Genomic DNA, 16,217 nt, shown 5'->3' on the forward strand with positions numbered 1-16,217 from the left:
GACAAAGATAGAGGGTTAAACACATCCAGACTAGTTATGGCAACTTCTCATCTCTCCTTTTTCTACCTCCCCCACCAGGCAGTGACAACAGTAACAAGTTATTTTTGTCACTTGCAGCAGTGGCACTTTAAGGAAAGAAAATGATTGTCATATTGTTGAATCCATACTGCAAATATGTGAGAGGGGGCTGTGCTCCAGAAAGAGAGAGCAAGCCCAATAGTTTGGAATGGTACATAACTGGTAGTGATGAGAGATGTTTGGCAAAGTTCGGGCTGACATCAGTCATTATACCACAGAGCTAACATGCAGATCCTGAAAATGCTCAACTCTCCAGTTACTCAGATCCGGAGGCATATGAGTGAGTAAGTCAAGCAGGGTCCTCTGGGTGGTGTCTGTGTAACTGATGCAGCTAGAAGTCATCCCTGAAATAGAGAGCAGACAGCAGTATTTACAAGCCATTGAAATGAGTAGATGAAGGAAACTACTATTTTTAGAGAGAGAAATAAAGGAGACAGAATTATTATAGCAATTTAAAAAATGACTAAATGGTTATATAGCACTAAGAACATGAGAAAATCAAGACCCATGATGAATTACTTTCTGTCAACAAGAAAGAATGTTCTTCCTCCCAGATGAAGTTATGGGACACTTATAAAATTGTGGTGAGCACTGGCTGGTGTGCCTATTTTTAAAAACTTTCACGAATCAGTTCTTTGCTGGGCTCATTTAAAAAGTGAGTATCTGGTAGTACTTAAGATAAATTATTTACTACCTCAGAAAATTTTGTTTGACTACAGAGTTTTAACAGAAAGAGGCTGTGTGTTGTGGTAAGAAGGGCAAGAAATCTAGGGATCAAGGTGAGTCCTTGTTCTGAATTTATTGTTGTGTTTCAGCTTTCTTTATCTGAAAAATGAGGGAATTCAAGTAAATCATCTCCAAAGTCCCTTTCAGCTCTGAAAATAATGGCAATATATCCAAAAAAGAAAGACAGACTTGTAACTGCAAATGTCAACGCTATTTCTAGTTATGTGACATCACATCTTTCACTTACGGAATTATGTTTAACTGAATAGGTCCAGATTTAGAAATCTGCCTGTAAACGCGTTGATTTTCTGGAAATGCCTAAACCCTTACAAGAATCCTAGATGACGCTGGCCTGGCAAATTAGGTCCAGGACTAGTTTAATCTGTCTAGATGTCTCTAGACTTTGGGACAAGGAGGAACACATTTTAAACCTCGCATTCTGGGCAGACGCCCATAGAGATTAGGGAAAAGGACTTTTGCACCTCATGGAGATACTACTCAATCTCCTTTTGTTTTTAGGAATTGTAAGTGAGGAAGGAACATGGATTTTACTGAGTGCGGCCTTTCCTTTTTATTCTGTGTTAGTCCTTTCTTTTTCCTACTCATATCTTTGGATGAGGACTGATATCCATGTCTCCTTTGTCCCAGGAAACGCTTCAGAAAGTCAACAGTGAAGCTTGAGTGGCTGTGGTCACAGACTTAGGCTGAAGGATTACTGTCGTCGACGACATACAAGTCCGATAAGATGTCGTGGGCAAGGCTACATGAGGGATAATTTTATTGAGCAACTTTTTTGCAGTTGCTCTTGCATGTGTTATCTCAAAACAGCCTCAAAACACATTGTTTCCTAGATGAGACAACGTAAGCCAGAAAGATAAAGTTGCTAGCCTAAACTTATATAGAAACTATTCTGGTTATATTACCCCAACATCTATTTTCTCTGCCTTCCCTGACCCCCAGGATGTTGATTTCTATGGACAAATCTCCAGAGCTCTCTTCCTCTGATTCCTGGTTGAGTTCAGTCAGTGACGGCACCAGCAGGAGATCAGAGTATGGGAGGAAAGAGCGATTCTGCTCCCTCCCTTCTTCAGCATCATTCTGGAAATGGCTGTATCCCTAAGGGTGACCACAGCTCCGTCAAGCAGCCCCTTTTCTGTGGCCCTAGTTCTTAACCAGGTTTCAATAACACCATTGACTCTCCCTGCCTCTTTACCTAGGAGTGGAAATGGCTAGTTCCTGGGTGCCTTAACATCTCCTGTTGTTCCCCTTCACTTTGTGCTATTATAAATAGTCCTTTTTAAAAGTATCTTCCAAAAATTCTTGCGGGGTCCTGAAGTGACACATAAGTGTCAGAGCTGGGTCTTGAAACAAGGTCGTCTGACTTAAAGCCAGTGCTTTTTCTACCATGTCGTCTGGCCTTTCCAGAGGAATGCACTCTGATTAAAACTGAGTTGGGTGAAGGGGAGGGAAATAGAGGAGGCTGCAGGGTTACAAGCCAGGAAGGCTTCGCAAGTAAAGAAGCAGGCATACGGCAGACATCAGAGCATGGCTGTGGGCTAAACCAGAGGGAAAAACTAGAGTCAGAATGGCAAGGAGCAAAGTGAAGTTCATGTTCAAAATTGTAGCCAGGCATCAGCAACAAGGTGATACATAGGAAGGGAAGGAGCAGGGTAGTCAGGATACAGCAGTAGCAAAAGATAATGTTGATTTTAAGGCTGTTTTGAATGTCATTTTTTATATTTATTTTTTCCTGCTAGGTCTAAAACCAGTCTTTTACAATCCATAGGCGAGTGAGGGTACTTTATTGGAAAGGGTAGTGAAGTGTGGCAGCTAAGGTATATCAGTCATCCCTTCATTCCACAAATGTATATTGATGGTGCCTGCTATGAGTGACTCCAGGCTGGACAAAGAAGCAGAGACTTATGCACGGTCTTTAAGACAAGAATATGGAAGGGATGACTATATAGGTTGTATTGGTGCTCTGGTTAAAAACAATGTTATGGTTTATGACAGAAATAAAATGGCATGTAGAGGCATAAAAGGGCATGTTCAACAACAAGCTTTAAGGAAACATTCATCAAAGCAACTCTATTAAAAAACAAAACAAAACAAAAACAACCTCTCTCTAGCTATATATTTACCTAGCATTTATGGTTTACATTTGTTGTTACCAATGCATTTGGGTAGCTACTTTTGGTCAGCTGGTTACCCTTATTTCAGCATTCACTGGACATGTGGCAAGCACCACGTTAGGCTCCAGGGATGCAAAACTATGAGGACTAGGGCCTTGCCCTCCAGTAGAACACCCTCAGTGAGGGAGACAGCCACATAAACCATTAAAGCTTCCACGAGATAAATGCTATGTGATAAGGCTGGTGGTATGTTGTGGGAAGAGGAAAAAGGAACAATGCTTTGGGGAAAGGGGTGGGAGATAAACTCTGTGTCTAAGACGGGCAGCATTTAAAGGACTAATGGTGAGTCTTAAAATGCGGATAAGGAGGGATTCCTTCCCTTGCTTAGACTGGCCCTAATTCCAAGGTGAAAGGATAAGCTCTCCTTCTATCTTGTTTTGTGAAGGTCGGTGGTCAAGGTTGGCTGCCTGCTTGCTAGGGAGGCAGCCATGCTCCTGGAGTGGTAGCAGGCCTCCTCCTCCTCCGGCAATTCAATGTGGCTCAATATTGACTATGTGGGAGTGTTGTTAATGGCTGATACCTATGCAGGGGTCTTTGTGGGTTAATGATTTGACCAGTTTACTGTAGCTGCACTGTGGGTGGATTCCTCTCATGGGAGAAAAATGACGTGTCATTTCTCCAATTTCTTCTAAGTGTTTAAGTATATTTAGAGTAAGCAACAAAAAACTGAAGGTCAGCCTTCCTAGGTGTCTGGCAGCTCTCATTCTCCCACCCTAGCCCCAGCGCTCCACCATCCGCTACACATTCTGGTATTTCTTTGCAACATGTTCTCCCAGACAGGGTTTTGGTCACCCAACCTTACCCAAACGTCCCCTGCTGAGTCTCGTCCATCGGGCAATCTAGCCCTCCCCGCTTTAGAAGCGCCCTACTCTGAAACCTAACCCTAGCTCACACGTCAGTGATGGCAGGGGTCCCCAACCGCGGCCTGTTAGGTACCGGGCGCACAGCAGGAGGCGAGTAGCAGGAGGTGAGTCGGGGCGAGCAAGCAAAGCTTCACCTGCCGCTCCGCATCGCTCTCACTGCTGGCTGAACCATGCTCCCCCCGCCGCGACCGTGGAAAACTTGTCTTCCACCAAACTGGTCCCTGGTGCCAAAAAGCTTGGGGACCGCTGTAAAGGATTAGCTTAGCTCTGCCATTCTTTCTTTCTTCTCTACCCTCACATAAACCTTTCTTTCTAGAAACATATTTTGATTTTGATTTCATGTTGGCCTGGGTGGTATGCCCCAGATGTAGGGAAGATGTAAGGCTACTTTTTCTCTATGTGGGCATATGACTGTACATATTTTTCATCTGTCTAGTCCCATTGCTGAAATTGTCCACATGTATACTACTGGAAATCATCATAATTAAAAATTTATTTAAATGCAAATATTCCCGAGAAAGTTAAGAATGAGTGAATTATTTTAATTAGATTGCTCTTGCTTAACAGATCTCTGACATGTGGCAAGGGAAGAAGGTCCAACATGTGCAGGGCATTATGAAACGTGAGTATGCGGAGACTTGTGTTGAATAAGGACGCTCAGTGACTATGGGAGGTTGAAAAGTAAGGGCAGAAACAGAAGCTGAAAGAAAAAGCAGCAGAAGGGGCGGTGTGACTGTTTCAAGGATGAACTTAGTTTTCTAGGGGTGACCCAATGAAGCATTAACAAAAAATGTAAGTTAGACACCTTATTGCAATTCCCTTACCATAGGAGGAGATTATGGCAAAGATTAAACAATGGATTGTTCTGAAAGTAATTTAAAATTCCCTGATACAGCTTCACCTGAGAGTAGGCATGTCCTATGACTTAGGAAAGAAGAAAAATTGTACAGAAAGTGCTCTGAAGATTGAAAATAGATGAGTATATACTCTTGAACACAAAAAGGTGAGGCAAAACATACTATGCCATTTTTACGTTTTATCCATTTTCTTTTAAAAATTAATTGTTATCAAAATTGCTGCTATTGTTGATACTTTTTAGTGAGAATTATATGAAAGGATTTTCTCTGATATGAATAACTTATAAATGCTTAACTGGGGGAACCCTCAATGACAACATAGATATTTCTGATTGTATACTAGGACCCATGCTACATTTTAAATAAAGACTGTACCAGCTAATGAAAAACATTTTAATTTATAGCCCTGAAGTTTAATATTCTACATTGCTTAATTTGAAGATACCAATTTTGAAAATGTTAAGCACATGAATTTTTCATTCTCTTGAAAATTATGTTGCCCTGCGGCTACTGTATCTATTGAATCAAGGCCATTTATTATTTGTGGGTTAGGGCAGATATCACCTAGACCACAATTTCATTGTTCTGCTTTGAGTCTCAATGTTGCCTTTCTTGAATTCCCAGTAATATTCACCTTGCCATAGATTTTTTGAGAGTCAAGATATTTCTATACTTTAAAACTTCCCTTTGTGTATACAAGCAAGGTTGGAGATCCAAATATAGAGTTCCACTGAAAATCACAGTGTAGTCACTAAAGATTTCCCTGTCAGAAGGAAGAGGACGTGGAGAATTCTTCTGGAACAGGAAGAAATACAGTAGGAGAGTAAGACAAAGAAGTCATAGTCTAGTCTCCTCTTGACAGGCAATCATTCATGTCTCTTTTCATATAGGAGGGATAAAATTGTTACGGATATTTAGGGTCTTGTGTTAAAAGTTCATAAGGAACTTATAATCAAAGATCAGAGGATGAACTAAAATTCCTCCCTATACTGGTGGGACCTAACATAATAGTTCAAGGACAGACCTTCTTGGGGGCCGGAGACATCTTGTACAGCAGTCAAGTATGGGTTGAAAGTGACCACAGGAGTTTCCCTATAATAATTATAATGCCAGCCCTGGCATGGCTTCATGTGGTAGCCACGTGAACATTCAGCAAATAGTCTTATCTCCCTTTGCTATGCTTTCTAGACATGTACAGAGATTTCATATCCCTCGCCCTCCCTCCCTTCAAAGTTAGGCATAGAATGTATACGTGGAAAGAAATGAGAGTAGACGTGACACTAAGTCACTTCAAGATAAAAGCTTTAAGAACCAGAGTCAGGTTTACCACATTTTCTTTCTAGTGCTGTGATGTTCATGGAAGCACAGGACAAAATGAAACCTTCTTCAGACTAGGTCCCTGGGGGACTATGGTGAACAGCCCTCTCATTCCCTACGCGCTGCTGACTCTGTTGGACATACGGCATGAGTGAGAAATACAGCTTTGTAGTTATTGGGCTACTGAGATTTCCCTTAAGTCAGATTCTGATTCCTTCAGTCAATATAGGTCCGAGCATATGTCAGTCAAGATAAGTGTGCAGAAGGAGAATAAATAAGAGAATTAAAATAGACAATTTCCATCATAATAAAAATAATGGATAATTTACAGGGTAAGATTCAATAGGTTCTTACTGATAATGGGCAAAATCGACTGAAAGATGGTACAGCTGAATCCCCTGGAGTAAGATATGTTTGCTATTGATGAATTAATATATATGTGTTTTAGAGAACTTGAAGGGTTTGGTAGTTAATCTAATTTTTCATACTTGGCCAATGTTTCAGTCTGGTGCTACAACTCCCTCCCACTGAAGTGCACCTTATTGCTGTGACTGTGGCACCCTGGAACACCAAGTCCTAAGGGGCTTCAGGATGCTTTACGTACAGGGCTCTCTGCTGTGACCGCCATTAGATGGGAGCTGGAATACAATAGGGAAACCTGTTTGCCGCTTGAACTTGAGGCAGGAGAACACATAAGGCATCCCTGAGATGCAAAAGTCTGCATTGTTTTTTGTTTTAATTAATTAATTAATTAATTAACTTATTTTTGGCTGTGTTGGGTCTTCATTTCTGTGCGAGGGCTTTCTCCAGTTACGGCAAGCGGGGGCCACTCTTCATCGCGGTGCGCGGGCCTCTCACTGTCGCGGCCTCTCTTGTTGCGGAGCACAGGCTCCAGACGCGCAGGCTCAGTAGTTGTGGCTCACGGGCCTAGTTGCTCCGCGGCATGTGGTATCTTCCCAGACCAGGGCTCGAACCCGTGTGCCCTGCATTGGCAGGCAGATTCTCAACCACTGCACCACCAGGGAAGCCCTGCATTGTTTTTAAAGACCTTGCAAGGAAGAACTTACAATCTTCTTTGCAAGCTTTAAAAAATACAGAACAAATTTTATTTCACTCTAATGCAGCTTATGCCAACATAAGTTTTCTGTACTGAATTGAAATTTCAAAAGCAAACTAGAATCTTTGCTTAGAAACTGGTAAAACATCTGGTTCTTAATGAAAATTTTAGTTTAATTTGACTCCCCAAATTCATGGAATTCTAGAACTGTAAGGGCTCTTAGAGATCACTTAGTATATATATATATATGTATATATATATATATATATATATATATATATATATATATATATATATATTATTGTGTTTTGTAGATGAGGAAACTGAGACCTGAAAGATGAGATGACCTGCCCAAGGTCACACTGGCAAAGCTGAGACTAAAGCCCAGTCACTCTCATTACTAGGATATTTTTGACCACACCAAGATTCTGAATGCAGTTTCATTTAGCATTCAGTGTTTCATCACTCGTGCTGTTTTAGAAATCTGTATCCTTTTGTTTCACATCAGTGGAGTCTGAGAACAACTCATTCATTCACTAGTTCATTCTTTTGTTCACTCACATTTATTCAACATTCCTTTACTACCTTCTTTGGGCATTGCCCTTGTTCCTCATTACCATTTTCAAAGGAAGAACTCTTAATACAGTTTAAAATATTATGAATTTACCCATTTCCTTGGGTTAAACACTTTAATTCTGGTTCTTTTAATAATTCCTCATAGACTTTCATTTACTTGCATTTGCAAAGTCTAGGGTCAGATGAATTCTGAATATAATAGAAGGAAGATCTAATATTTTTGTATTTACTTTCCTAACTGAAGCCCATATTTGTTTTTATAATAGAGAATTCCAATATGGATTTGCTATACAAGTGGCCCTGTTGTTTTTTTTTTTCAGTTGTACTTAAGGAAAAAAAATTATACCCTCCTCCATTAAATACGGCATTGTGTTTATTCCATGTAATACCCTATAGTTGTACTGCTGAAATTGTCACTTATTTTCAAATTACTTCAATGTATGAAAATCACTTGGATTCTGCTTCCAGACTAACGATTAGTGAGAATGATGAATGCCTGCTATGTGGACAAAAAGCATAAATATATTAACTTTTGTGAAAATTATACCAAAGAAATGATGGGCACAGGTCTCCAGGAGCTCATAATTCAGTTATGAGGAGGACATAAAGAGGTTACAAAGGTTACTCTTTAGACTACAGAGAAATGAGCAGAACTAGGTCAGTGCAGTCAAGGTATCAGTCTTTAAAGACTTGGGTGTTAAGCCAGATTCTGAAGCAAATCTGATGAAGATATAGGGAAAGGGTAGTTCAGGTGTTGAAGTTCTTCCTGTTCAAAAGAAAGACTTAGGCTTGAATTTTTCTCTCTCTCCTTTGAGACCAATTGAATGACCCAGTCTGTGCATCTGCCCCTTCAGAACATTCAGATTCCCTTTCAGCAGCAATTCCTGAGAGCTCACGTTCCAGTGTCCACACAAGGCGCTACGGCGTGTTGTCACATTCGTTCACCTAATCGTTTTTCCAACGAGGCAGGTTGCCAGGTTATTCTCAATCTTCCCCTCCATGCTATTAGTCTTACTCACCACTGGAATCTAAAATATATAAGTAATGTATGTGGGGGAGAAGGAGAGCAGAAGGGAAGGCGGGTGAGTAAGTGCTAGCTCTAGCTCTGGCTCCGTTCCCAAAGATGTCAGTTTAATAAGCCTTGCTGCTCACATGTGGTCCACAGAGCAGCACCCCAGAGATTACCTTGCTAGAAATGCAGAATCTCAGGACCCACTCTAGACCTGCTGAATCAATCTACTGAATCATTTCAACTGTGTTCCTGGGTGATTTGCGTGTACATTAAGGTTTGAGAAGCTGCTTCACAATATAATCATTTGAGGGAGCTTTTCAAAGTACTGATGAACGAGCTCTATTTCAGCACAATTAAAGCAGAATCTCTGGTTGCTGGGCATCTGTATGATTTCAACATTTCCCAGGAGGTTCTAGTCAGTGCCCCTATATCCTTTTACCAGATGACGAGAGGGAATAGACCCACAAAGCAGGGAGGTAAACATGGAAAGGAGAGAATGTGGGATGAGATATACGTTCCAAAATATCTGATAGGGTCTAAGCAGAGGTGGAGGTGGGTAGAGCTCAAATCAGTCTGTGTCCCCTTAACTTTATCAAGAGCCGCTGCTGTACCTAGATCAGTGAATAATTTTCAGCAACTCTAAATCTCTTTGTTTGGGAAAGGGGTGGTGCTGAAAGGGAACATTTCAGAGAAGATAACCAGAGTATTTAAGGGAAGACAGAGAGCAAATCAGAATGGTTAACATGACTGAGAGTCTTAGGGTTCAACACGAAGGGAATGAGTAGGTGTTCTTCAGTACTGTGGAAAGCTATCCTTTGGATTTCTTTTATTTAACCCCCAAATTGAGGAATACTGATTTCAAGAATATGTAGTCTTTTTATTGGTATATGTGACGCAAAGGGCAACCACACATTTCTAATACTGGTGTGAATTATGCTCATTGCATCTGTTCAATATATCTGCCCTCTTGGCATAGAATACCAAATTGGTCTGACAGATTAATCCTTCATAAAATTGTTAGCTGTCATCTAAGACCTTGTTCTTTCTAAGACCTTGCATTGATTTATATAATTATTTAGATTTTTATTTGTTATAGTTTTGTAGTAGGAAAATACCGTGTATTTTAAATACCTACACAGAGAAATGTGTGGAGTACTCTGCTATGTGCTACAGATTAAAAAACAAAATATTAAAGGATACAGCCCCTGCCTCTGAAGGAGGTGGGGGGATGGTCAGAACTTGTATGCACAAAAAAATAAACAACATTGAAGCAGAGCACATACTGAAAGCCAAATTGGAGATTCAGACAGTAAGTGCTAAAGAAGTTGGGAGCGCTATTATGCCTGTGGGTATTGAGCTTTGGGCCTCTCCCTCTAAAAGACGCCTATGTGAACTAGGAGACTATATTTTATTTCATCACTTTTTCTCACTTATAGCTTTAACAATCATTTAACTTCTCTTAAGATTAGTTAGCTGAATGCAAAAGCTCCCTGGATTTCCCCTGGTGCTAAACTTAAAGGTACTTCAGAGACACAATGAGTTATCTTACCAAGTTTGAATATCTAGGGAAATTACAAGACCTTAAGATAATTAGCCTTTGTAATATGCTTCCAAACTGGACATTTGGCAGGTAACTATTGTCCTGCCTTCTCATTCTAACAAGGGGTTGTGATTTTCCCAACAAAGGCAGAGGAGTTGCAAAACAGCAGGACTTTGCTACAGTTAGTAATTAATGAGGTGCTAAAAGTGCCAGAGCAGAGGCTCCCAGACACAGTGTGTGACTCAAAGGGATAAGAAGCACCCAGAATTTCAAACAAAAGTGTCACTTAAATAAACAGAAAGTCAAGTGAGTCCAGTCTGTGGAATGGAAAATGGTCTATGGACGTCAGGAGTCATCACACAACTGTGTAATACAATATAATAAAGATTAGTCACTACATTTTGCAACTTGTGAAAAAGGAGTTCTTTTCTCTCACTCCTGCAGAAAGTGAGAAATTATCTGCTTTGCAGTATTCAATGAAGTCAAAATGAACTCTCAATGTACCAGAGTGTCCAAATAAATAACCAATTTGTTACAGGTTCCCACCAGCATGACTTTCCTCTGCACCTTTAATGTATATTAATCAATCAAGTTAATTATTAATATTAGTAGACAAGCCAAAGTACTTTACTAATCAACTAATAGCTGGGGACCCAAGGTCTAATGAGAAATTTCTTCACCGAGAGGAGCATTTTTGAGAGAGAAGGACATAAGGGTCATTTTGGACCATGAGAGCTGCCTAAAGTGGAACGTGTTTTCCTGCAGAGTAGAATTCCTACGTAAATTCGGACATAAATTCGTAGTAAATTTCCTACGTAAATTACGTATTCCTACGTAAATACTGTTAAGGTATTTCAAATTAAGATTTTATGGTTTCTTCTCTCATGTTATTTTCAAGTTTCTTGAAATACTCTTTTTAGGGAATTCCCTGGCAGTCCAGTGGTTGAGACTCGGCGCTTTCACTGCTGGGGCCCAGGTTCGATCCCTGGTCCGGGAACTAAGATCCCACAAGCTGCATAGCATGCCTCTCCCAAAAATATGCTATTTAAATTTTGGGGTGGTAGATACTAAAATAACACTTTAATAGGGTCTACCAACCTAGAATAGCAGAAGCTCATTAAACAAGTCACTAAAATATCTATCTATATCCATAACTCCATCTATATCTGTATACATATATACATATATATGTACACATATATATATATGTACTTTATGTAGGTTTTCTGCTAGAAAGAACAAAAATTATTAGATATAATTTGATTATCCTAGCATAAGTATCATTCCCTTGAGGGATTTCATAAATACCTCCATTGTTATTGATGTATGATACTTAATGGTTCAATGACCTTGAGAAAACTTCTATGTTGAATAAGCCTACCTGAGATTGAGAATGCAAAACGGGTGAAAGAATCTCTTAAATGTATTCAGATGTTAAGATTTTAGGAGAATTAAGCAAGTCCCGGATTTTCCTTTTTGCAGTATGGAACTCATACATATATATCTTGCCATAAAACAACACATAGCATTTACACATTTTACAAATGAATGTATGTTCGTTATACATGCGAAAAAGCTGAATATCATTTGAATTTGGTTAGTGAACTTTAAGTTGTAGAAATAAAGGCTTCATGATAGATTTACTTGATAGCATTTATTAAATGCTAGCCCATTAGAAAAAACCACTACCTGCCTCACACTAAAGCTATTACTGTGAATTTGGAATTTTAATGCTTTAAATCACAGAGCCAGTATTTAATGACTTGACTTTAGAGGTCTCTGGTCCTGGTGTCAGCAGGTGATGAGTTAGAGATATAAATCAGGAGTTTACTCAGCCAGAAACATTTTAGCTCTCTCTATTAAGAATGACTGAATTGTTTTGGCTTTTCTTTTTAAAGAAAACTTGTAGATTTTGTGGAGGAGGGGGAGTATTGTATCAAGAACTTTCCATGTTTTAAAATGTGTATTGAAAAAGAATTCCCTGGATCAAGTCTTTCCCTCCAACATACTCTAGAGGGAGTCAAATCTAAGAAAGTTATGTTTCATGCATTTCAACTGCTATTGGTTCTTTTTAGAAATTCCTTTTCTTGCTGACATCGTTGTTTGACCCTCTTTGTTAATAAGGGTCCCGTCCAGGAGTTGGTGAAAACCTGGAGCTAATGAGGCCAAGGTAGGGAATGACTCCTTGTGTGAGCCAATTAGCATCTTCCAGAGAAAATACCCTGTCCCTTCCTTACAGATTGCATGGGTCAGCCTGTGAACCAGTGCATATTTTGGCATGAATGGGGAGGTAAGGTGTGGAGTGAGAGAGTATTTATGGACCAGGGAAAATCTTTCCTTCCAGACCAGAATATAAGCTCCACTATGAGTCTCAACGCTGCCATTAATTAGCTGTATGAACTTGGAAATGCCACTTATCTTCTTTGAAAGTCAGTTTTTCAATTCTGCTAAAATAGAGGGTTGAGTTAGAAAGGCCCAGATCTAAATTTTATGATATTATTTCAATAGAATATAGTTTATCATTTGTATAAAAGCATGCCTTGAAAATCTGAGTATGAGCCAGGAACTTCTAGAAGAATTGTGGAAGTCTAGTGTTTTGTTCTTAAAATACTTGTACCATCATTAAATACACAACTGGACTACATGTTCTTCCCTTAAACACTTCTTGGGCTTTTTCACATTTGCTCCTTTTATTGCACTATTTCTTTCATTTGGAATTCCTACAGTGCTCTCTACAGTTATAGAAATCCTACATGTTCTTCAAGGCCCTACTCAGCTGGTGTGTGGTCCATGAAAAACGTCTTGTACCTTCCAACATTATGGGAATGATTTCTGCTTCCTCTGAACTTTCCTGGCATTTTGCTTTCATTTTTCTTTCGGCATTATCTTCTACCTTGCCTTATAGTTGTTTTTTGGACATGTCTTACCTCAACACACATTAAAGCTCCCTAAGTGTAGGGATCAAGTGATCTGGTTATATTCTTCATTTTAAGCAACATGGCTTGCTCATGGGACATGCTCAACAAACATTTATTTAAACATGAATAAAAGAATGCTATTCAATAAAAAACACCTAGTTTTAAAAACTTATTTAAAAAGACATGTTTTAGTATCACTAATTGCAATTCTTCAGGCTTCATGCTTGAATGCTGAGACAGCTCTTGTATCTGTGAGGAAATAGTTTTAGGAAATTTTCTCTTTAGGGATTGAGGGAGGAGAAATTATTTTGTATTTCTTTGTCCTTTGTACTTTACATATTTATTTCTAAGAAATCACACAGCTTTGATTTTATTCTCTGGCAACTATAAATTGGTATCTACTCAAAGCAGATTTTGAGTGCATGTTTTTTAAGCTCTGCATAACGTTTCCACGTAGTTAATTTCCTGTAGATGTAGCCCTTGGAGATGAGGAGTAGCCAGCATTTTTCTCATCAGGTACCAATTTATTTCCATATCACAACAGGATCACATCTCTAAATAGAGCTGAGCGTGGAATTAGAAATTCTCACATTTAGTACAAAATGTGTATTAGAATTTTGCTTCACAGTTTCTTAATTATTGTAACTTTGATTTCTGTTATTATGCCTCCTTCTTATCTTCCTACTTTGATTTCTACATTTTGTTTCTTCCTTACAGCCCACAGCTACAACAAGACATTTATATGCTAGGTGTTCAATACGTATTTTATTTGCTTTGATTCTTACTGGTCCTTTTCCTCTACCAGGAAATGGAATTTTTTATCCAGGGAAAAGAGTGACACATGTGGAATTTGTCTTTTTTTTTTTGTAACTTACAATTACCTGCTCTCTCAGTGGCCTTTTTCATCACAAACCTTTCATCCTGTATTTTAGCTTTTCTGTATTTCTTTCTTCAAGTGGCTGCCATTTCTTTCCTCTTGGGTGTCAGCTTACGCTGTGGGATCCCTTCCCTAGGTAATTGCAAGGGCATAAATCCCTGATGATAAAATGTTAAGTGGTGGGGTTGAGATTTCTGGACATGAGGGCCTTGTGTATCATAATGTCCTTCATATTATCATGCCATGAACATATATGGCTTTACCAATGGGCATGGGCAGAGTGTTCTTCCTTCTACCCTGATGCTGAATCTCTTTCGCATAGGGGTGGCCTCCTCACCTCTCAGCTCAGCTCGGGGCGGAAGGCAGAGTTCTTATTCAAGTTGCTTAATTCCAATCCCTCCATTCCCCCCTCCCCCCCAATTCTTTTTGCCTCCTCTGGACTGATGTGATGACTAGGGTAAGAAAACTTTATCTCCATTTAAAAATATATCTGAAAATTGTTATATTAATGGTACTATAGTATACTAGAGTCAGTAGTGTCAAAAAGATTGATGTTAAAGGCCAGATTGAAATACAGTATTAAAGAGGGATAAATGCCATTTGCAAGGATGAGCTCTGGTAGGAGTTCATGGCACTCTGTATTTCAGTTTTGTCCTTTGGATTTATGTTTTGTTCAGCTGCTTTTTTTTGGAGTTCTATAAGGCTGAGCGGTGTGGAGGGTGCAATGTCTCACATAGACTGCAGAGGCTTTGTGATAACTTATCTTCCAGGTTAATTTCCAAGTCTTTTTTTTTTTTAACATCTTTATTGGAGTATAGTTGCTTTACAATGTTGTGTTAGTTGCTGCTGTGTAACAAAGTGAATCAGCTATATGTATACATATATCCCCATATCCCCTCCCTCATGCACCTCCCTCCCACCCTCCCTATCCCACCCCTCTAAGCACTGAGCTGATCTCCCTGTGCAATTTCTAGGTCTTCATTGTAGAATGAAGATGTTTTCATTTATGAAATCAAACTATTGATATGGTAGAAAACAAAAAATATTTTTATCCCTTACCTCAAAACTCTGAACAGAATTTCATAATAGAGATAATTAGTATAATCTATGATTTTAGAGTCTCAGTTTCTGTATCTTCTTTGATGATTCCTTTCACAGTTTGAGGTGTACCTTTAAATGATAGAGGAATATTTTGAATATTAAAGCCATTGTGACTCTACTAAGGAGCAGCTGGCTCTCTGCCCTCATGATGTGGTTGGTATCATTCTTTTCTCTTGGCTTCAGAGCTGACTTGGATTTCAGGCTGGCACATTATGCTATTGATAATAATATAAGTGGTAAAGTATAACATATTTATGGCCAATATTGATAAAGTGAACATAAATTTTATGATGTTGTTATAGAATTGACCTACTTTCAGTATTTCAGGATTTTAGATTGTGTCATCATCTTCCTTCCTTCTTCATTTCTTTTTCTTTTAATGTCTGAAAAGTATGGATTAACTGACAAATTGATGTGCTTATGTGTACTGAACTCAAATCTTTTTTGAAGCTCTTAAAATGAATGGCTGATAAAGCTAGTGCTTGAATATCTTGGAATAAAGACACTAATACCATAAAAATGTTCAGAATCTAGAACTGAACACATCATAGCGAATGTGTTTATCTATAAAGACATATAAAGCCAGTGCCAAGACCATTCCTTGGGAAAAAATTAGTGCCAGAAGAGTAGTCTTCATAGTAACCTATACACTACTTATAGTCATGAGTCTCTGTTGCCTTTATGCTGGATGTATGGTTTTAATTCTTCATATTTTGTATGTTTTGGGGTGCAGTTTATATCAAGGATAGAAATAATGGAACAGAAAAAAATATCTTTTTTTTTAACTGTAATATATCCTGAGGATAAATGGTAAAGACTTTGATGGCATATGTAAATTTCTGTAGTGCAATAATTATCTCAGACATTTAGATATGACTTTGGAAAACCCACTAAAGACCTTTGAACTAGAGAGGAAAAAAAAGATTAAGTTTTATTTACAATAATACAGAAAAATATATAAAACGTCTGTAGGGGAAAAAGCTATGTTGTGGCAGAGGCACAGAAATAAAGAACTTATCTTAATCATAATGAACTCTTTCAAAAGTCTTATCTGAATTATTACTGGTAGATTTCTCTTGTTGCCTTTATACTTCTGTTCAATT

Source organism: Balaenoptera musculus, chromosome 12 (assembly GCF_009873245.2).
Source record: "Balaenoptera musculus isolate JJ_BM4_2016_0621 chromosome 12, mBalMus1.pri.v3, whole genome shotgun sequence".
Lineage (NCBI taxonomy): Eukaryota > Metazoa > Chordata > Mammalia > Artiodactyla > Balaenopteridae > Balaenoptera > Balaenoptera musculus.